Source organism: Aquarana catesbeiana, linkage group LG02 (assembly GCF_042186555.1).
Source record: "Aquarana catesbeiana isolate 2022-GZ linkage group LG02, ASM4218655v1, whole genome shotgun sequence".
Classification (NCBI taxonomy): Eukaryota; Metazoa; Chordata; class Amphibia; order Anura; family Ranidae; genus Aquarana; species Aquarana catesbeiana.
In genome coordinates, this window is record NC_133325.1 from 810,269,227 (window position 1) to 810,292,611 (window position 23,385).

A 23,385-nucleotide genomic window follows, 5' to 3' on the forward strand; every position below is an offset into this window, starting at 1 on the left:
CGCCCACGTTCTACAGCCTTCCCAAAAGAATCCTAGTCAGCCCACTGGGTGACCGATTGTATCCGGAAATGGTGGAATTTCCAAAAACCTAAGTAGGGTGATTGATTCATACCTACAACCATTTTTAGTAGCATTACCCTCTTTCACAAAAGACACCATTTACTTCCTACAGACAATCAATGAAGTAAAACCATCCAAAAATGCAATTTTGGTTACGATTGATGTCAAATCCCTTTTCTGCTCAATCCCACACGGGGAAGGCCTTCTCGCTATCCAGAATGTACTGAAACGGAATTCCCACTACGACAGGGCCCTGAATAAGTTCATTCTGGATGGACTCGATCATATCTTGAATAACAATTATTTTTCATTTGACGGCTCCCACTACCTCCAGGTGCAGGGCGTAGAGATGAGGACATGTTGTGCCCCATCCTACGCCAATCTGTACCTGGGGGAGAGGGAGCGGTCCCTTTCTAGCGATGAGGATCTTGTCGAGTACCTGGACCATGTTACCACATGGCTCAGGTACATCGATGATGTCTTCATCGTCTGGGAAGGTACTGAGGAAGCTCTTGTTCAATTTCTTGATCTTTTAAACATCAATAGCCTGAATTTAAAATTCACCATGAGCTATAATGTTAAGTCCGTGACCTTTTTGGACGTAAAGATAGAACGTGACCCTCAAGGTAATTTAACCAGCACTTTACAAGGAAACGTACAGCAGGGAATACAATTCTACACGAGGACAGTTTCCATCCCACTCCCTTGAAGAATTCCATCCCATACGGACAATATCTCCATTTGCGGAGGAATTGTTCAAATAAGACATTATTTAAAATAGAAGCTGGCAAGCTTCAAACTCGCCTGCTTGATCGTTAGACATGTGCATTAGTTTTCGTCCGAATGCATTTTCGTCCGAATTTCGTGTATTTTCGATATCGTTTTGACAAACGATAACGAACATGCAGAACCCGAAAACCGAAAGATCCGACATAAACAAATTCTTTATTTTCATTTTCGTTGCAGCAACAGTTCGATATAGATAGGAGATTCGACATGACGCTGACAATAGTGTTCTGTGTCCATCGAACATGTGGTCGAATGTGCCTAACCTTAGCTCTATTAGTCCAAGATTATTCTACATAGAGAAAAAAGATTCGACATGAAGATTCGACGAAGCAGTCGCCGTGAGCGGACATTTATGGTCAAATGCTCCGCCCATAGGCTATAGAAGCATTCTAATGTTGGTTGACTAGTAATAATAATTCATAAATATAATTATTACTAGTATCATACAACATTAGAATTCTACTATAGCTTGTAGGTGGAACATTCGACCGTAAATGTACGATTGCGGCGTTGTACAGTTTAGCTGCTCCGTCGAATCTTCTTAGAACATTCGACAGACACCATAAGCCTTAAATGACAGATTCGACCTTAATTATTTTGGATTTTCAGACAAATGCATTTTTTAAAGAAACAAAATGAATAAAAACGAATTTCAGGAGTAACTAAATAAATTTATTTTTCGGACAAAAATGAAATTCCGAAACAAAATATTTCAGTGTGCACATGTCTATTGATCGGGGTACAGTCGTTGCTGTCTGCGCAAGGCATACAACCACACGATCCGACAAGCCCGAGAGACCCTGCTTTTTAGACCGCAAACTAAAAATAGCAAAAAGAACGATTTAACACGTATTATCATGCGGTTTTCATTACAACATAAACAGATTTACAACATCATTAAGAGGCACTGGTCTATCCTCACAGACGATGACAGGGTAAAGCACTAAATCTCCAGTTCCCTCTGTCACCTTTAAACGGGCCTCGTCTTTAAAAGACAAATTGGTAAAAAGTGAATACCATAAGGTTAATAAAAAATCATTGTTCAGTATATGGCACGTTCCCATGTGGACACTCTGCCCACTGTCCATTAATCAGGAAAGAGAAAGTTTTCACTCTCCCAGACGGTCAGGTCTTTAAACCTAAACACTTTGTAAACTCTCAGACTTGCGGAGTGGTCTATTTGATGACCTGCGAATGTGGCGCATTTTATGTAGGCAAAACGAGGCAGAGATTTTGGTGTAGAACATCCAAGCATGTCTATAGCATGGAGATAGGTAACATTCATCTTCTCCTGGGAAGACATGTGGTTACACAACATCATTACAAAATGCCTAAAATCTCCTTTGCCGCCTTAGACTGGATACACATTCTGAGTCGAGGTGATGATTGGAACAAAAAACTATTGCAAATAGAACAAAAATGGATATATAGGCTCCAGGTCACAACATATCCAGGCCTGAATGTGTCTATCTCATTTGTACCTTTTTTTTAAAAAGCTTCAGTTTAGGTAAGACGAGTTAGGATCAGTGGAGGCTGGTGAAGTTTTTGGATGGGGGGCGCCAGACCCCGCCCATCGTTTCTGACCCCTCCCACTTCTCATAAACCACACCCCTTATATAATCCACTCACTCCGTCCCCTGTATTCCACTTGCTTCCACCCATAGTGTCAGGAGTATACGGCTCAGATCACAGGACAGAGTATACAGTCCCAGCATCACAGGACAGATTATATATCTAGATAAAATATTGAAAATGTTAATGTTTAAGTCAACTGTTAAAGAATGCAATAAATGCACCACGAATCAGTGAATTTTTTTAAAACAGCAAACAAACTTTATTGTACAACAAACAACAACAAAAAAACTTTGAATCAGAGTAAAGGTGACTGAATACAAATGCATGCCACATTCACATTAGCGACAGTAGAACTATTTGAAAATAAATGTTGCTCTCCTTTCTTTCTGGCTTGCAAATTTCTCAATGACCTTCTGGTTGAAGTCAGTCATCTCTGTCACTACTCTCTTTTCCATTGACAGCATGGCCAATGGCTGGATGGCTTTTATACCGTGACAATAGACTTCAGAGGACAAGTGTACAGAGTACATTATGTAGGTTCAATCTGATCACCAAATTTTTCCAGCTGTTCTGGATGCATGTTTGTTCAATATTGCCATGTGAAAAACACAGGCAGAAATTTTAAGTTTATCTTGGAAAAACAATAGCTATCAGTTGTTATTTTGGGGTATTTCCATTAAGATTGCACACTTGAAAGGCAAGAGTATAGACTAGGGGTCTCCAAACTATAGCATGAGAACCATATCCAACCCACTACAAGATTTTACCCGGTCTGCAGCAATTCTGATATGATGGGGGCTTCTGACATACAGGGGGGAGGGGTGACTCTTGTATGTGATGAGAGGGCTTCTAATGCGAAAGGGGGATCCTGATGTGATAGGGGGTGTCTGGTGTGAAAGGAGGGACTCTTATGTCATGGGGAGCTTCTGATGTGAAAGAGGTATTCTGATGGAAGGGGCTCTGTACATCATATACCAGGCTGTACATTATATACAGGGCTCTGTACATTATATACCAGGCTGTACATTATACACAGGGCTCTGTACATCATATACCAGGCTGTACATTATACACAGGGCTCTGTACATCATATACCAGGCTGTACATTATACACAGGACTCTGTACATCATATACCAGGCTCTACATTATACACAGGGCTCTGTACATCATATACCAGGCTGTACATTATACACAGGACTCTGTACATCATATACCAGGCTGTACATTATACACAGGACTCTGTACATCATATACCAGGCTGTACATTATACACAGGGCTCTGTACATCATATACCAGGCTGTACATTATACACAGGGCTCTGTACATCATATACCAGGCTGTACATTATACACAGGGCTCTGTACATCATATACCAGGCTGTACATTATACACAGGGCTCTGTACATCATATACCAGGCTGTACATTATACACAGGACTCTGTACATCATATACCAGGCTGTACATTATACACAGGGCTCTACATTATACACAGGACTCTGTACATCATATACCAGGCTGTACATTATACACATGGCTCTACATTATACACAGGGCTCTGTACATCATATACCAGGCTGTACATTATACACATGGCTCTACATTATACACAGGGCTCTGTACATCATATACCAGGCTCTACATTATACACAGGACTCTGTACATCATATACCAGGCTGTACATTATACACATGGCTCTACATTATACACAGGGCTCTGTACATCATATACCAGGCTCTACATTATACACTATACTAAATTTTGGTTCGGGGTTCCCCTGTGGAGAAATTCCATGCCGTTTTTATCAATGAACTTTTATGTGTATTGCCGGACCGACAATCCAATATAGCCGAGGCTAGCGATAGTAGTTTTACATGACTTTTTTTCCTTTAGAAATGTCATTTTGCTGTCAGACTGTTCTAAACATGGCAAACATGCGCCCCTTTACAGGCATACTATAGACACCTCCCACACGTATGAAATTTAAAGGAATATTACACTTTTATTGTTTTTTCTTTAAGCACGTCCCCTGGGGCAGGGCCCAGGTCCCCAAACACTTTTTATGACAATACCATGCATATAAGCCTTTAAAATTAGCACTTTTGATTTCTCCCATAGACTTTTAAAGGGTGATTCGAATTTGCCGCGAACACCTCAAATTGTTCTCTGTTCGGCGAACGGGCGAACAGCCAACCCGAACATAAAGCCCATCCCTACTCAAGAGGAGGAGATCCTGGGGCAATCTCTGGGGTGAAACTCCTTCTCAGGAAGTGTCAATATGACCGGCATGCCTCTTTGGTTCTGGAGAGGGACTATGAAAAATACCACTCGCCTTAACCTTACCAGAACTGCAAACAAGGTGTAGCTGTTAAAACGGTCATTGGCCTTAAGAATAGTACAGGTTCCTTAACAAAGTTCAGGTCTGGGATCCTAGAGGTCGTGAGGTACTTTTATGCTGACCTTTTTGGGAGGAAAGAGCTTGACCGTGACAGGATGGAAAGCTTTTTGGACTCTACTCCAGGTCTAAATGATGAAGATGTCCCATTGATGAATTTGACAGAGGAGATCACAGTTGAAGGCAAGGAGGGCAATTGAAAAGCTTGCCATTAAAAAGTCACCTGGGCAGGATCGCTTGATGGCTGAATTTGCTGACATTGGATCAGGCAAAGGCTTTTGATCGTGTTAACCTTGAGTACCTGTGGTTGCTCCTTAGTAAGTATGGTCTGCCGGGTGGTTTTGTCGATTGGTTGAAAGTCTTGTATAAGTGGGCAGAGAGCTTTCCTCTTGTTAATGTTTGGGTTGGGCAGTCCTTTGAGGTTGGCTCTGGAGTGTGTCAGGGTTGTCCCCTGAGTCCCCTGCTCTATGTTTGCAATTGACCCCTTCATCAGGAGAATAGAGAGCGGCATGCTGTGTTGGGTACCAGTGGAGATCCCGGGTGAGCCGCCTTTGAGGGTTGTTGCCTATGTGGACGATGTGTCGGTAATTGTCACTGGGACCGATGAAGCAGAGGAGGTGGTATCTCTGACATCACGTTACTCTGAAGCATCGGGCTCCAAGATCAATCAGGAAAAAATTGTGACATTTTCTGGATGGGAAAGGAAGGTGAGGGGTTTGATCTCCCGGACACCTTTCAAGTGCCCCAGGAAAAAATTAAGATGCTAGGCATTGAATTCGGACCCGGCAATTATGGCCTCAAAAACTGGGAAGGCAGACTGGAAATTGCCAATACTAAGGTGGTCAGCTGGAAGAGATGGAAGTTATGTCTAAAGAAAAGGGTTGATATGATTAAGACTTACCTGATTCCAATCTTCTTGTATGTTGATTCCGATCTTCTTGTATGTCAGCTTTGTCTGTATCTTGTCAGTGTCTCTCTATGCTAGGATCAGTAGTGTGTTCTTCCAAATGTTGTGGGGGAACAGACTGAACCCCATCAAGAGGAATGTCACCTATCTATCCAGGAGGGAGGGTGGCTTAGGTATGGACAACCCAGTTCTTTTCTTTTCGCTGCTTTTTCTCAAGTTTAACATTGGTAATATGCTTGCAGTGGAACCTCCTGGATGGGTAGGCATATATAGATATTGGTTTAGGCCTTTTCTATGACTTTGGGAAGAAGGTGGCCAAGTGAAGAATCTCAGGAGTCATCGTGGTCAGTTACCTGCCTATGTCGCTCCGTGCCTGAAGCTACTACGGCAGTGGCGATTGTCGGCTGAAGATCTCAGATCGGTTTCGAGGAAAGTCCTTATGAGTCGAGTCTTCAGCAAAGTCTTTCATGACCCACTGGCCTTAAGGGATTGCCCAGGCCCAGTTTTGAGGGCAGGGTTAAGACTGATTAATTTGGACAGAGTACCTCCTAAATTTAGGGATCTGGCCTGGTTGTGCTTTCATGGGAGGCTCTATGTTCGGGGCAATTTGAAATTCCACAGTGAGATGGATCATAGCTGTCCTCACAAGGAGTGTGCAGGTGAGGAGGAGACTATGGACCATTTTCTACTTCATTGCCCTTTTAACATAGAGGTGTACAAACAGGTGGGGCGGGCCCTCGGTGTTCCTTTCCTCTCCAGGCTGGGTTATGCTGAGTGGGTGTATGGAGCATTCAATACTGGTGGGGTTTATTGTTTGGATACACTTTTTTTAGTTAGCCTAGTAGTCCATTATTTCACTTGGAATGCGCGGTGTCAGGTCTGCACTCAGCATAAAATCCTTCCTGTTCAGGTGGTGGTGTATGACATTTTGCATGAGGTGGAGAGGATTCGGGTGCTCGAGAGAGACAAGCGGAGTCAGGGGGGCTTGGTTGAAGGCGTGGAGGGGTTTCAAGCCTCCCTGACTGCCAAGAGTCTCTTTCCCGGATGTGGCTATCTGTCTCTTATCACCCTAGGTTATTATTTTTTGGATTAACTTTTGATAAATGGCTGCGTACATAGGTGATGGGTTGTGCCTCTTATGCCCTCTCTGCTGCTTTATGTAAATAGTTCTCTAAAAATGTTTTGGTAGTGGACCAGTGGCGGCTGATGAAGTTTTAGGCTGGGGGGTGCCAGACCCCGCCCCTTCCTGGTTGGCCACTTCTCATAAGCCACACCCCTTATTGAATCCACCCACTCCGTCCCCTGTTTTCCACTTGCTTCCACTTAGTGTCAGGAGTATACAGCTCAGCATCACAGGACAGAGTATATAGCCCCAGCATCACAGGACAGAGTATATAGCTCAGCCTCACAGATCATTTTATATAGCATGTCTCACAAAGCCTGGCATATAGCATTTCTCACTAAGCCTGGTATATAACATTTCTCACAAGCCTGGCATATAACATTTCTCACAAAGCATGGCATATAGCATTTCTCACAAAGCCTGGTATATAGCATTTCTCACAAAGCCTGGTATATAGCATTTCTCACAAAGCCTGGTATATAGCATTTCTCACAAAGCCTGGTATATAGCATTTCTCACAAAGCCTGGCATATAGCATTTCTCACAAAGCCTGGCATATAGCATTTCTCACAAAGCCTGGCATATAGCATTTCTCAGGGAGAATGCTGGCATCGGACGGGGATTGGGTGCTGATATAATGGTGGTAAAATCAGCAGTCAGTATCCCCCATTAGTTCAGAGTCATCTTATAGCAGCACCAGTGGAAACTATGGTGTGAATGAGCCCCTCCTGTAGCAATGCCACTAATCAGCAACCCTACTCACAAAGTGATACCCCCATTGGATTTGAATGAGTCCCTTAATATTAGCCACCCCCCCTTAGAGACCCCATTAGCTCTGAGTCAGTCCTTATATGTATCAGCATCTCCCCCAATGGAGACCTCCATTAGTGTGAAAAAAAAACCCTTACCATCCTGGAGTGCAGTGTGAGCAGCATCCAGGCTTCATTAGCCTAGTGCTGCATTGTCAGGGCCCAGGGAAAAGGGGGACCAGAACGGGACCGAACAGTAAATTTCCACTGCACCATTAGCCCTGCTGGAGCGGCAGAAGAGGGGGAGCGTGCTGCTAGTGGGAGAGAGGGCAGTTGCCGATCGGCACATTGAGGTGGGGGGACGGGGGCTGCTCACCACCACCGAAGATACAGGACTCGGAGCGGGGGAACTTGAAGGTGTTGGCTGCTAACAAGACTGTTTTTGTGCCTTTCACTGATTCTGACAAATTCCCTAATGACAATCAGGCTGCTGATCCTGTGTGCAGCAATGTTGTGTCTGCTGATGCTGCAATGCAGCAAGAGTTACATTTGAAAAATGTCATTTCTGTAGAAGAACCACAGGTGTCAGCAGAGCCCATTAACCCTTCTTTAGCTGAGTCCAAAGCTGTTTGCTCCACTGCTGCTGAACACTCTACAGCACAGCTTCAGGAGACAGCTGGTATTGCAGCAGTAACTGTGACCATTCCTGATGGGAAATTGAATATTTCTGTGACTGATAACAATCACCCCAGTATCAGTGTGATGGACAATCGTCCTGCTACATAGTTGCCAATAGGGATGAGCTTCGAGTTCGAGTCGAACTCATGTTCGACTCGAACATTGGCTGTTCGCAAGTTCGCCGAACAGCGAACAATTTGGGGTGTTCGCGGCAAATTCAAATACCGCGGAACACCCTTTAAAAGTCTATGGGAGAAATCAAAAGTGCTAATTTTAAAGGCTTATATGCAAGTTATTGTCATAAAAAGTGTTTGGGGACCTGGGTCCTGCCCCAGGGGACATGGATCAATGCAAAAAAAAGTTTTAAAAACGGACGTTTTTTCAGGAGCAGTGATTTTAATAATGCTTAAAGTCAAACAATAAAAGTGTAATATCCCTTTAAATTTTGTACCTGGGGGGTGTCTATAGTATGCCTGTAAAGGGGCGCATGTTTCCTGTGTTTAGAACAGTCTGACAGCAAAATGACATTTTGAAGGAAAAAACTCATTTAAAACTACCCGCGGCTATTGCATTGCCGACAATACACATAGAAGTTCATTGATAAAAACGGCATGGGAATTCTCCACAGGGCAACCCCGAACCAAAATTAAAAAAATAAAAAATGACGTGGGAGACCCCCTAAATTCCATACCAGGCCCTTCAGGTCTGGTATGGATATTAAGGGGAACCCCGGCCGAAATTTTTTAAAAAAATGACGTGGGGATCCCCCTAAATTCCATACCAGACCCTTCAGGTCTGGTATGGATTTTAAGGGGAACCCCGCGCCAAAAAAAAAAAAAAAAAACGGCGTGGGGTCCCCCTATAAATCCATACCAGACCCTTATCCGAGCACGCAACCTGGCAGGCCGCAGGAAAAGAGGGGGGGTGAGAGTGCGGCCCCCCCTCCTGAACCGTACTAGGCCACATGCCCTCAACATTGGGAGGGTGCTTTGGGGTAGCCCCCAAAACACCTTGTCCCCATGTTGATGAGGACAAGGGCCTCATCCCCACAACCCTGGCCGGTGGTTGTGGGGGTCTGCGGGCGGGGGGCTTATCGGAATCTGGAAGCCCCCTTTAACAAGGGGACCCCCAGATCCCGGTCCCCCCTGTGTGAAATGGTAAGGGGGTACAAAAGTACCCCTACCATTTCACTAAAAAACTGTCAAAAATGTTAAAAATGACAAGAGACAGTTTTTGACAATTCCTTTATTTAAATGCTTCTTCTTTCTTCCTTCATCTTCTTCTGGTTCTTCTGGCTCTTCTGGTTCTTCCTCCTGCGTTCTCGTCCAGCATCTCCTCCGCGGCGTCTTCTATCTTCTCCTCGGGCCGCTCCGCACCCATGGCATGAGGGGAGGCTCCCGCTCTTCATCTTCTTCTTCATCCTCTTCTCTTCTTTCTTCTTCTCTTCTTCATTTTCTTCTCCGGGCCGCTCCGCACCCATGCTGGCACGGGACATGACGGGACTTCCCTGTGGCATTCCCCGTGAAATTGCTTGGAACACTGGGTCTGAACAAGTTATTTCACTTTAAGGACTATAATCACTGAAAAACTGTTAACTGGGTTTTCTTTGCACTCATTTTTATTACAATATGTTTACTTGCACCAATTTTGATCATAATATGTAATGTTTTGGCAACATATTTCTATATATGTTTATCTCGCACTGGATAAGCAGAGTTTATATTTATGGTTTGGATTATTTTGGATTAGTAGAGTATATATAAGTTTTACACATATACGGCATAGTTATTCCACTTAGTGGTGGCATATGGTGTAGACCTATCACAGGTGGAGGGGTTTTAGTTCACACCCCTTAATATAGGGTTCTAAGTGAACCACTACTAAAGATAGTTCCTTTGCCCACAATTACTATTTATCTCTGCTGATATATACGGGTGTACGTGTATATATATGTGTATGTGTGCAGGTACAGACATATATATTTATGGTAACTAAGTTCCCTGGCGGGACCAGGTACCTTTATTAGGATTATATTGGGGGAACCACCTGTGTACACGACAAACCACCTCTCCCATTCATTACCCCATAGGAAGCGCCACACCCCTTGTTAACATATTTTTAATTAGTAGAGAATCCCTAGGGAAGCTCTTTTAAGGGGGGCAGCATACCTAAATTATTGTCCTAAGCGCAGCTCTTTATATTCTATTCTGCACTCTCGTCCCCCCCTCTTTTCCTGCGGCCTGCCAGGTTGCGTGCTTGGATAAGGGTCTGGTATGGATTTTTGGGGGGACCCCACGCCGTTTTTTTTTTTTTTGGCGCGGGGTTCCCCTTAAAATCCATACCAGACCTGAAGGGTCTGGTATGAAATTTAGGGGGAACCCCACACCATTTTTTTTTTTTAATTTTGGCCGGGGTTCCCCTTAATATCCATACCAGACCTACAGGGCCTTGTATGGAATTTAGGGGGACTCCCACGTCATTTTTTTTTAAAATTTTGGTTCGGGGTTCCCCTTTGGGGAATTCCCATGCCGTTTTTATCAATGAACTTCTATGTGTATTGTCGGCAATGCAATAGCCGCGGGTAGTTTTAAATGTTTTTTCCTTTGAAATGTCATTTTGCTGTCAGACTGTTCTAAACACGGGAAACATGCGCCCCTTTACAGGCATACTATAGACACCCCCCAGCTACGAAATTTAAAGGGATATTACACTTTTATTGTTTGACTTTAAGCATTATTAAAATCACTGCTCCTGAAAAAACGGCCGTTTTTAAAACTTTTTTTTGCATTGATCCATGTCCCCTGGGGCAGGACCCGGGTCCCCAAACACTTTTTATGACAATAACTTGCATATTAGCCTTTAAAATTAGCACTTTTGATTATTCATGTTCGTGTCCCATAGACTTTAACGGTGTTCGCGTGTTCGAGCAAACTTTTTTCCTGTTCGCATGTTCTGGTGCGAACCGAACAGGGGGGTGTTCGGCTCATCCCTAGTTGCCAACAGTCCCGATTTTCCCGGGACAATCCCAATTTTGGGACCCTCGTCCTGATTTAATCTTGTCCCGGGTGTTTTCCTGAATTTTTGGGATTGTCCTGAGAAAATCGTTAGTGTTTTTGTAAAAAAACGGCAATGGCTCCACAAAAATGGCCGCCGTCGCCCCACGAGTGAGTAAATACGTATTTTTCCCTTGTGTTCAGTGCAGGGGAGAGGGGCAGCCAATTGGCTTTTCTCTTCATTGTACAAATAGAAAATTCTATTGTACACTGAAGCCTATTAGCTACAGGGATTGGCGACCCCTCCCCCCTCTCCACTGAACACAAGGAAATCCTCCCTCTGCTCTGCCCCGTGTGTGTCAGTGTCTCGTCTTCGACGAGAAGAGAGGGGGGGCCGCTGGGGAGCAGCTGCTCGTGAGTGTGACACATGAGAGAACTTACTACAGACAGGCTTCCTGCGCTACTCTGCATACTGGCTAGTTGGTAATGTGCCCCCTGAGGTGCCCCATGCCCTAATGTGCCATGTGCTATGTGCCCCGATGAGCCCCATAATGTGCCATGTGCCATAGTGTGCCCTGATGTGCTATGTGCCCTGACGTGCCATGTGCCCTGATGTGCAATGTGCCCCATTATGTGCCCTGATGTGCCCCCTGACGTGCCCCGTGCCCTGATGTGCTATGTGCCCTGATGTGCTATGTGCCCTGACGTGCTCTGATGTGCTCCATGCCCTGATGTGCTCCGTGCCCTGATGTGCTATGTGCCGTGACGTGCTATGTGCCATGACGTGCTATGTGCCGTGATGTGCTATGTGTCCTGATGTGCTATGTGCCCTGATGTGCTATGTGCCCTGACGTGCCCCGTGCCCTGACATGCTATGTGCCCTGATGTGCTATGTGCCCTGACGTGCCCCGTGCCCTGACTTGCTATGTGCCCTGATGTGCTATGTGCCCTGACGTGCTATGTGCCCTGACGTGACCCATGCCCTGACGTGCTATGTGCCCTGACGTGCTATGTGCCCTGATGTGCTATGTGCCCTGATGTACTATGTGCCCTGACGTGCTATGTGCCCTGACGTGCCCCGTGCCCTGAAGTGCTATGTGCCCTGATGTGCTATGTACCCTGTTGTGCCCCGTGCCCTGATGTGCTATATGCCCTGACGTGCTATGTGCCCCATAATGTGCCCTGATGTGCCCCATAATGTGCCATGTGCCCTGATGTGCCCCGTGCCCTGATGTGCTATATGCCCTGATGTGTCCTGTGCCCCATAATGTGCCCTGATGTGCCCCATAATGTGCCATTTGCCCTGATTTTTCTATGATGTGCCCCGTGCCCTGATGTGCTATGTGCCCCATAATGTGCTATGTGTCCTGATGTGCCATGTGCCCTGATGTGCCCCATAATGTGCCATGTGCCCTAATGTGCCATGTGCCCTGATGTGCCCTGTGCCCTGATGTGCCCCGTGCCCTGATGTGCTATGTGCCCTGATGTGCCCCATAATGTGCCATGTGCCATAATGTGCCCTGATGTGCCCCGTGCCCTGATGTGCTATATGCCCTGATGTGCTATATGCCTTGATGTGCCCTGATGTGCTATATGCCCTGATGTGCCCTGATGTGCTATATGCCCTGATGTGCTATATGCCCTGATGTGCTATGTGCCCTGATGTGCCCCATAATGTGCCATGTGCCCTGATGTGCCATAATGTGCTCTGAAGTGCCCCGTGCCCTGATGTGCCATAATGTGCTCTGAAGTGCCCCGTGCCCTGATGTGCTATATGCCCTGATGTGCTATGTGCCCTGATGTGCTATATGCCGGATGTGCTATGTGCCCTGATGTGCTATATACCCTGATGTGCCCTGATGTGCTATGTGCCCTGATGTGCCATGTGTCCTGATGTGCCCCATAATGTGCCATGTGCCCTGATGTGCCCCGTGCCCTAATGTGCCATGTGCCCTGATGTGCCCTGATGTGCCCCATAATGTGCCATGTGCCATAATGTGCCCTGATGTGCCCCGTGCCCTGATGTGCCCTGTGCCCTGATGTGCTATATGCCCTGATGTGCTATATGCCCTGATGTGCCCTGATGTGCTATATGCCCTGATGTGCTATGTGCCCTGATGTGCTATGTGCCCTGATGTGCCCCATAATATGCCATGTGCCCTGATGTGCCATAATGTGCCCTGATGTGCCCCGTGCCCTAATGTGCTATGTGCCCTGATGTGCTATGTGCCCTGATGTGCTATATGCCCGGATGTGCTATGTGCCCTGATGTGCTATATGCCCTGATGTGCTATATGCCCTGATGTGCTATGTGCTCCGTGCCCTGATGTGCTGTGCCCTGATCTCCTATGCCCTGATGTGCCCCATGACCTGATGTGCCTTGTGGCCCGGTGCCCCATGCCCTGATGTGTCCCGAAGTCCTGTGCCTCAATGTCATGTGCCCTGATGTGCTGTGTCCTGATGTGCTGTGTCCTGATGTGCTGTGCCCTATACGCTGATGTGCTGGGCTCTGTACCCTGATGTGTTGTGCCCTGATGTGCCCTATACGCTGATGTGCTGGGCTCTGTACCCTGATGGGCTGTGCCCTGTACCCTGGTGAGGCCTGGTGTGCTGTGCCCTGATATGCTGTGCACTGATGTGCCTTGTATCCTGATGTGGCCTGATGTACCGTACCCTGATGTGTTGTGCCCTGGGCCGGTCTGGATGAAGTCCAGGGCCACATTTTTGTCCCAGTCCAGCCCTGGCCCCCTCCCTCATATCATCACCATACCTGCCCCCCTCCCCCCATATCACCACCATACCTGCACCCGCCTCCCCCCCATGACAACACCATGCCTGCATCCCCCTCCCCCAATGCCTGCACCCCCTCCGGCCTAGTCACCACCATGCCTGCACCCCCTCCGCCCTAGTCACCACCATGCCTGCACATTTAATCACAGCTGGGGTTTTTATTTTTTGCTAAACAAACAAGAAAAGATTGAAATTTTTGAAAAAAATAAAAATCATGTTTAATTGTTTGTTATAAAATTTTGCAAACAGGTAATTTTTCTCCTTCATTGATATGCGCTGATGAGGCGGCACTGGTGGGCACTGATAGGCTGCACTGATGGGCACAGATAGGCACAGATAAGGCGGCACTGATAGGCACAGATAAGGCGGCACTGATAGGCACAGTTAAGGCGGCACTGATAGGCACAGTTAAGGCGGCACTGATGGGGACAGATAAGGCGGTACTGATGGCCACTGATGGGCGCTGATAGGTGGCTGATGGGTGGCACTGGGTGGCACTGAAGGGTGGCACGGATGGGTGGCACAGATAGGTGGGACTGATGGGCACTGATAGGTACCACTGATGGGGGCACTGATGGGCGGCACTGATGGAGGGCACTGATGGGCAGTGATGGGCGGCACTGATGGGCACTGGTAGGTGACACTGATGGGCACTGATAGGTGGCACTGATGTGCAGCACTGTTGCACTGATGTGGGCGCTGATGGGTGGCACTTATGGGTGGCACTGTGGGCACTGGGTGGCACTGTGGGCACTGGGTGGCACTGTGGGCACTGATGGATGGCACTGTGGGCACTGATAGATGGCACTGTGGGCACTGATGGGTGACGCTGGCGGGCACTGGTAGGCAGCACTGCTGCCTATTGCTTTGTGACAGTCTGATCGCCGTGATCGGGACTGATGTCCCGTTCATGGCCGCCGGTGATCGGGTATTTTTTTCCTCCTCACGCTGTCAAGCCGATTACCGGCTCTGTTTACATCACATGATCAGCTGTCATTGGCTGACAGCTGATCATGTGGTAAGGGGTCGGGACCAACCCCTTACTCTGATCTGTGATCAGGCGAGTCTCATAGACTCGCTGATCACCGAGTGCGCCCTGCAGGGGGCGCGCAGGCTGCTCGTGCACGGGACGAGGTCAATAGACGTAGTCCCGGCAATTAAGATCCGCGCTGTTGCCGTCATTTGGCAATGGCCCGGATCTGAAGCGGTTAAACAGATACATCATCTCCCCCCAAAATCCCATTATCTATTAGAATGAGCTTTGTCTCCCTCTTTATATTTTCCTGTTCATTATAGGGATTGGGAGTCCTGTCTCTGTTTTTCTGAAACATAGTCCGATCATCTATATATATATTTATATATATATGCTAGGTTTAGTTAAGGAACTATGGGGAGGTTTTGCCCAAGCCCAATAAAATCCTTGATGAACGTAACATCTGGACTGGGGGTTGGTCGGTTACAGTCAGGTTGGCCAGGGAGGGGAATGTTGTCCGTCACCTGCCCTCCTCAGCTTTCATAGGGAGGGATAGGATGACTGTTTTTTACCCTGGTCAGCCGAAGTTGTGTCACCGCTGTGGAGAAAAGGGGCATTTGAGCTCCTCCTGTTCAGCCTTGATATGTTCAGTGTGTCGGGGTCAGGGTCATATGGCTAAGGACTGCACCGAGATGATCAGGTGCAACCTGTGCCTGCGCCTTGGCCACCCCTATAGCAAATGTCCTGAAGCCTGGCACAATATGGCGAAGGAGGTACTAGATGACTTGTCAAGGCTGGACAGGATGGAGGGTGAGGCCCCTGGTGTACCATCCTCCTCTGCGGTGACCGTCTCCCCTGGTCCTGTTCAGGATCCCTCCCCAGTTCCTGTGGCCACCCCTCCTGTGTCTGTAAGTATTCCTTCTGTATCTGTCTCTGTGTCCCCCCAGCCTACTGTACCCTCTCCTCTTGTGTCAGAACCTTCCAAGTCTGTGCCCCCCTAAGTCTCACTCGTAGGGAACACCCCCCCACCAGGACAAATAGCGAGTACTAAAGAGGTCGCTTCTTCCTCTGTAAAGAAGTCTTGTGGAATGACTTCAAAGAAAGAGATGAGGGCATCTCTGAAGCAGACCTGCAGTACCTGGAGGAGAGAAGGAAGGTTGGGGGGTGGAAGAGGCAGGCATTGAGGACGGAATGAGGACGGGAAGCTCATAGGTCCTCTAAGTAGGATATTTCCTCATCTGGAGCTTCTTCGGAGCGAAGTTCTGATTCCGAAATGAAGTTTGAGGAGGCCTCAAGAAAGAGAGAGGCATCTGGTGATGAGCAGCAGAGGGGAGCTAAGAAGCAATCCACCCAATAACCCAAATGGCGGTTCCCCCTCCGTTAAAAGTGGTGACAATAAATGTCGCCAGCATTAAGTCAGTAAGAGCTCGTTCTATGGCCTTCTTTTTGTTCAGCCAATTAGATGCTGAAATTTTATTTTTGCAAGAGACTAGGCTCACTTTCTTGGCAGATATTCATATGGCCAAGAGAGAGTGGGGGTATGGTCCATCTTACTAGTCTCTTACGGCCGAGCCTTACAGCGGTGTGGCGATGTTGTTTAAAACCGGCATGGTAACTGTCCGGCGGGTTATTGAAGTGGAGATTGGGAGATGTATGATCTTAGACGTCCTTGTGGGAGGGCAGGACCTGCGCCTAATTAATGTTTATGGGCCGCAAACAAAGTGGGACAGGAAATGCCTTTTTACAAGGATCAAGCCATTTCTTTTTACATCCCGGCAGGTGGTCTTTGGAGGTGACTTTAATAAAGTAACTAGGCCCAAGGACAGGAAGGACTTCAAGGACAGGCTTGGATATGATAGCGTTTTTTAAAATAGTATGGTTAGGGATGCTGGTCTTGTGGATGTGCACATTAAGCACCTCCCGGATGACACCGGGTTCACCTTTCATCGAGGTAGTAGTCAGAGTAGGATAGATAGGTTTTTTTTTAAGGAGACCTCTGCTTTCTCACCCCCAGCGGTGCAGGCAGTAGAGTTCTCTGATTACTGTATGCTATCTGTGGTCCTGAATGCTTCAGATGCCCCTCAGAGCGGTAGGGGCATCTGGAGATTGAATTTGACTCTACTCAAGGAAGAACATGTTAGACAATCCTTTGAGGAATTTTTTCAGGCTCAGGTGACCATCCTGGACTTTGTAGCAGCAAGGCTGAGTGGTGGGAGCTGACCAAAAAAAGGATTGCTGGATTCTTAAGGGGCCTAGCCAATAGAAAACAGTTTAATAAATATATGAACTACCAGGAAGCTGGATATTCTTGTCTCGAGAGGAGGAGATCCTGTGGCAATCTCCGAAGTGAAACTCCTTCTCAGGAAGTGTCAATATGACCGGCATGCCTCTTTGGTTTTACAGACAGACTATGGGAAGTACCACTCGCCTGACCCTTACCAGAACTGCAAACAAGGTGTAGCTGTTAAAACGGTTGTTGGCCTTAAGGATAGTACAGGTTCCTTGACAAAGTCCAGGTCAGGGATTCTGGAGGTCATGAGGTCCTTTTATGCTGACCTTCTTGGGAGGAAAGAGCTTGACCGTGACAAGATGGAAAGCTTTTTGGACTCTACTCCAGGTCTAAATGGTGGAGATGTTCCATTGATGAATTTGACAGAGGAGATCACAGTTGAAGAGGTGATGAGGGCAATTGAACAGCTTGCCATCATAAAGTCACCTGGACTGGATGGCTTGATGGCTGAGTTTTACAAAGCCTTTAAGTCTATTCTGGCCCCATATTTGATAGAGGTTTTAACAGTTGCCTTGCTGAGGGGATACTTCCCCCTTCCATGAGGCACTCGGCTGTGATTCTTCTTTCAAAAGGTAAAGATCCTTCGATGATTGAGAATTGGTGCCCCATCAGACTTCTTAATGTCGATAGAAAGATACTGGCAAAGATAATTTTTCTGGCGCCTATCGTCAGTAGCAGAGTCTTTGCTTTCTCATCATCAGCACTGTTCGGTCCAGGGTAGGTGCAACTTCACAGCGGTTTTAGCTGTCCAAGAGGCCTTGGAGCGATGCAGGGCTGCAGGCAGGGGAAAGTATTTGCTGACATTGGATCAGGCAAAGGCTTTTGATCGTGTTAACCATGAGTACCTGTGGTTGATCCTTGAACAAATGAATGAATGAATGATTTGTAAAGCGCTGCAAATGTGAACTGAATCGCCTCAAGGCGCTAATGCATTTTGTGTTGAACAGCTTCTTAGAAGAGGAAGGTTTTGAGTTTTTTCCTGAAGGCCAGATGGTTTTCTTCCATGCGGATGTGAGTCGGAAGAGTATTCCATAGCCGAGGTCCCTGGACTGCGAATCTGCGTTCTCCCCTTGCTTTGTAGCGGTATTTGGGAACGAGGAGGAGGTTTTGGTTGGATGATCGCAGATTGCGATTGGGTGTGTAGTGTTTTATTTTCTCTCGGAGGTATTGAGGGGCGTTACCTTGTATGCATTTGTGGGTGAGGCAGAGGGTCTTGAATGTGATCCGATTCTTTACCGTTAGCCAATGTAGGCTCCTCAGGGATGGGGAGATGGACTCCCAGGGTTTTTTTCCTGTTAGCAGTCTTACTGCCGCATTTTGAATGGCCTGTAGGCAAGCAAGCTGATATTGGGGTAAACCTATGTAGAGTGAGTTTGCGTAGTCGAGACGGTAATTGATGATTGTTCCAACTACTGCTGCTTTGTCCTCTTCTGGGATAAAGGGAATGAGTCTGCATAGCAGGCGGAGGAGATGGTGAGATCCGCTAACTACTGATCCTATTTGTGCATCCATTGTCATTTCTGAGTCAAAGATAACTCCGAGACTCTTGGCTTTGGTGCTCGGAGAGATGGTCTGTTCAAAGATGGTGGGAGGTGTCCATGGAGTCTTGGTTTTGGGATTTTGGTTAGCGTGTAGGAGGGGAAGTTCTGTTTTTGACCCTTTGAGTTTGAGGGAACTAATGGTCATCCAGTCATCTATCAAAGTGAGGCATTTATTTAGTTGCTGATGGTGGTCTTTTTGTCCGGTGATGCGAAAGTAGATTTGGGTATCCTCAGCGTATGAGTGGAAGCAGAGGTCTGATTTTTTGATGATTTTGAGGAGTGGGCTGATGTAGATGTTGAATAGCACTGGCGACAAGGGTCAACCCTGAGGACTCCACAGGAGATTGTCTGGGTGGTCGTTGCTGATGGTGGTCTTTTTGTCCGGTGATGCGAAAGTAGATTTGGGTATCCTCAGCGTATGAGTGGAAGCAGAGGTCTGATTTTTTGATGATTTTGAGGAGTGGGCTGATGTAGATGTTGAATAGCACTGGCGACAAGGGTCAACCCTGAGGGACTCCACAGGAGATTGTCTGGGTGTCAGAGGTGAATGCTCCAAGTTTCACTGTCTGAGAGCGATTCTCTAAGAAGGATGCAAACCATTTTAGACTAGAATCTGTGGCTCCTGCAACTTCTGTGAGGCGGACAAGTAGAGTATTGTAGTCCACTGTATCAAATGCTGCACTAAGGTCTAGCAGTACCAGGAGACATGATTCTCCGTCATCTGCTGCTTCGAGGGCATCATTCCATATTTTTAGAAGTGCCGTTTCTGTGCCATGGCCAGGGCGGAAGCCTGATTGTAGAGTGTCCAGAAGTTGATGTGTGTCCAGGTGGCGTTGTAGCTGTTGTACTACCGCTTTCTCCATAATCTTGGAGATGGTGTTAAGGCTTGTTATCAGTCTGCGGTGGTTAGGGTCCTTAGGGTCGAGATTGGGTTTCTTTAGCAGGGGTTTGACGGTGCCTTGCTTGAGGGTGGTTGGCACAATCCCTTCTTTGAATGACTGATTTATGAGGTGTGTTATTGTGGGAGCCAGGATGTCGGAGCATTCTTTCAGGAGTTTCGTGGGAATGATGTCATTTGGTGATGTGCTGTCTCGAAGGCTTCTCATAATGGTTTTAGTCGTGTCAGTGGTGATCGGGGTCAAGAAGAAGTCTGGCGGTTGTGTGATGTTCGTGTTGACGTCCTCTTTTTGCTTTGGTTAGGTAAGTTTGGTTGTTTTTTTCTGTTAGATTGTCTTCCGGATGTTGTCGATTTTGTTGATGAAGAAATTTGATAACTCATTGCAGAATTCTTGAGTATCGTTTGCTGGGAGCTCTAAGCAGGTCAGGTTCATTGACTGGGCGACTATTTTGAAAAGTTCCTGTGGCCGGTTTAAGGCAGTTGAGATGGTATTCGAGAAATGTTCTTTTTTGGCTGTGAAGATTGCTTTGTGGTATTTCACAGTGAGTACTTTGTAGTTTGTATGGTTTTCCTTGGTAGGATTTCTTCTCCATGCTCTTTTAGCTCTACTACGTTCCTGCTTGAGTAGGGTGAGAGTGCCATTAAACCATCTTGAGTTTTTTTTGCATATGAGTGTTCTGCGTTTTGGCGCTACTGAGTCTGGCGTTTGTAGTAGTGCCTTGTTTAGGGAGTTGAGTGTTTGTTCCGTTGAGAGGTTTAGGTTTAGCAATTGTATTTTGTTTTATAATGTGGTTTTGAAGAGTTCAGAGTGCAGTCTCTTCTGAGATCTGTTCCAGTGTGTTGTTGTTGCATGTTTCTGTTTTTGGAGGGTGGTGTTAAAGGTGATTTTAAATTTGATAGCGTGGTGGTCCGTCCATGGTAGTGGTGTGTTGTCGAATATGTTTATGTCCATATTCTGTTCGAAGATGATGTCTAGAGTGTGTCCTGAAACATGTGTGGGAGTATTTATCAGCTGTTGAAGACCTAGTTCTTCCAGTTCTTCCAGTTGGTTGATGCAGGCGGTCGCAATAGGGTCTTGGGTAGAGTTTGCCCAAAGGTTGAAGTCTCCAAGTAACAGAAGGTTTTTGGTTTTCCCTGTGTGCATTGAAATGAGTTCCTTAGTAAATACGGTCTGCCGGATGGTTTTGTCGATTGGTTAAAAGTCTTGTAAAAGGGGGCAGAAAGCTTTCCTCTTGGTAATGGTTGAGTTGGGCAGTCCTTTGAGGTTGGCTTCAGGGTGCGCCAGGGTTGTCCCCTGAGTCCCCTGCTCTATGTGTTTGCAATCGACTCCTTCATTAGGAGGCTAGAGAGCGGCATGTTGTGTGGGGTGCCAGTGGGGCTCCCGGGTGAGCCAACATTGAGGGTTGTTGCCTATGCAGACGATGTGTCGGTGATTGTCACTGGGACTGATAAAGCAGAGGAGGTGGTCTCTCTGACATCACGGTATTCTGAAGCATCAGGCTCCAAGATCAATCAGGAAAAGAGTGAAGTTTTCTGGATGGGAAAGGAAGGTGAGGGGTTTGATCTTCCAGACACCATTCCAGTGCCCCAGGAAAGAAATAAGATTCTAGGCATTGAATTTGGACCCGGCAATTATGGCCTCAAAAACTGGGAAGGCAGACTCGAAATTGCCAATACTAAGGTGGTCAGCTAGAAAAGATGGAAGTTATCTATGAGGGAAAGGGTTGATCTGATTAAGACTTACCTGATTCCGATCTTCTTGTATGTCAGCTTTGTCTGCATCTTGCCAGTGTCTCTCTATGCTAGGATCAGTAGTGTGTTCTTCCAGATGCTGTGGGGGAACAGACTGAACCCCATCAAGAGGAATGTCACCTTTCTATCCAGGAGGGAGGGTGGCTTAGGTATGGTCAACCCAGTTCTTTTCGTTTCACTGCTATTTCGCAAATTTAACATTGGTAATATGCTTGCAGTGGAACCTCCTGGATGGCAGTGTTGCCAACCGCCCATTAATTTACAGGCAGCCCATAAATTTCACCCCATCTTCGGGGCGCCCATGAATGTCCGTTATGGGCAGCCGATGGCTGCGGGCCGGCCAAGCAACTGTGCATGCGCCGTTCTGAAGCCTGCAGGACTTGGGAAAGATCGTACAAGCTCGGCTGGCCGGCGCATGCGCAGTAATGTAATGATGCCGCCTGGCGCCATTTTTAAACAGAAGCCGCCGCTCGTTCTTCTCATCGGTTCAGCGGGGGGAGCAGAATGGTGCAGAGAGGAGCCATGTTACCGGGCATATAAAAAGAATCCAAGTATTGCTTGAAATAAACAGGTTGGTGACCACCGCTCCAGGTAACTGGGTTTAAATTTCCCGTCCTCCACTGGGTGAATGGTTGTGAGAGCTCCACGTGCTGGCAATTGCTATTCCAATGGTATAGGTGCAATGAAAAATCTGGACTGCCGCACTCTGGATTGGAATAATAAAGGTAAAATCTTCTTTATTGAAAAAATGACATGGTATAAAATGCGTACATTGCTCTGTTGAAGTGATACAGCATAACTGCTGACGCCTTTCACGCTCCCATAGAGCGCTTACTCATAGCTGGTTTGTACAACAATGAAAGTCACTTATATACACATTATACGTCTCACACATGACCCCATACTGATTGTATAACTCTGAACAGCTGATCGTTAGATTGTATGGCCTCTTAACATAGAGTTAATTGGGTGTGTGTTTTATGGTGGAGTGTTTATTGAAGACGTGAATGTGCAGACAAGATGTTTCTATACACAATACAAAAAATATCCATAAATAAAAAGTTTATATTGCTTTTAAAAGTCTTTTGAAGAAGGAAAGTTAGGAAGATATAAAGTTTCCTTTCTTTCCACGGGACTGAGATAGGTGCTAAAACTAGCGCTTAGACGTATAAACATGTAAACCATTATATAAATGAATGCAGGTATATATGAGCCATATGGCCCAGCAGCCACGGCATAGTGTGAAAGATATCATATGTCTGCTCAGTTTACAAAAATTTTTTATTTTTTTTGATATATAAATGAGAATATTGTAAAGGTTATTATGAGGAAACACTATGAAAAACCATTGTGTTTTGTAAAAGATAAAGTCTTACATGTGAGGATCGGTGACAGTGTTTGCATGACTTTCAAATTTCATGACTTTATGTGAACTCTACCAGATTTGAGATGCAAACAAAGTGTATGCATATATGGTGTGTGGGTGCATATATGGTGTGTGGGTGCTTTTTTAGTGATCTGAACTCCACAAGGAGAAAAAAAAAAAAAAAAAGTATTTTATAAATGCATGTATATGTGCATTTGTGTGTATCATAAATATAAAAGGTGAAAATGAAAAATAAAGTGGAGATCAACATAAAACGTGAAGGGGGCATGTGTATATATATATATATATCTATCATCGTGAAAGTATATATAGAATATATATAAAATGAAACAAAGTGGAAACTAAACCATGTGTTTGTGGCTTGGCTAAAAAACACAATCAATAAATGGTCTATGTCTGAGTGTATGTTTCCCATGCAGTCTCCTACACATATACCTGTCGAGCTTGTGTTACGCATACAGGAAATAAATGGTAATAAAACATAT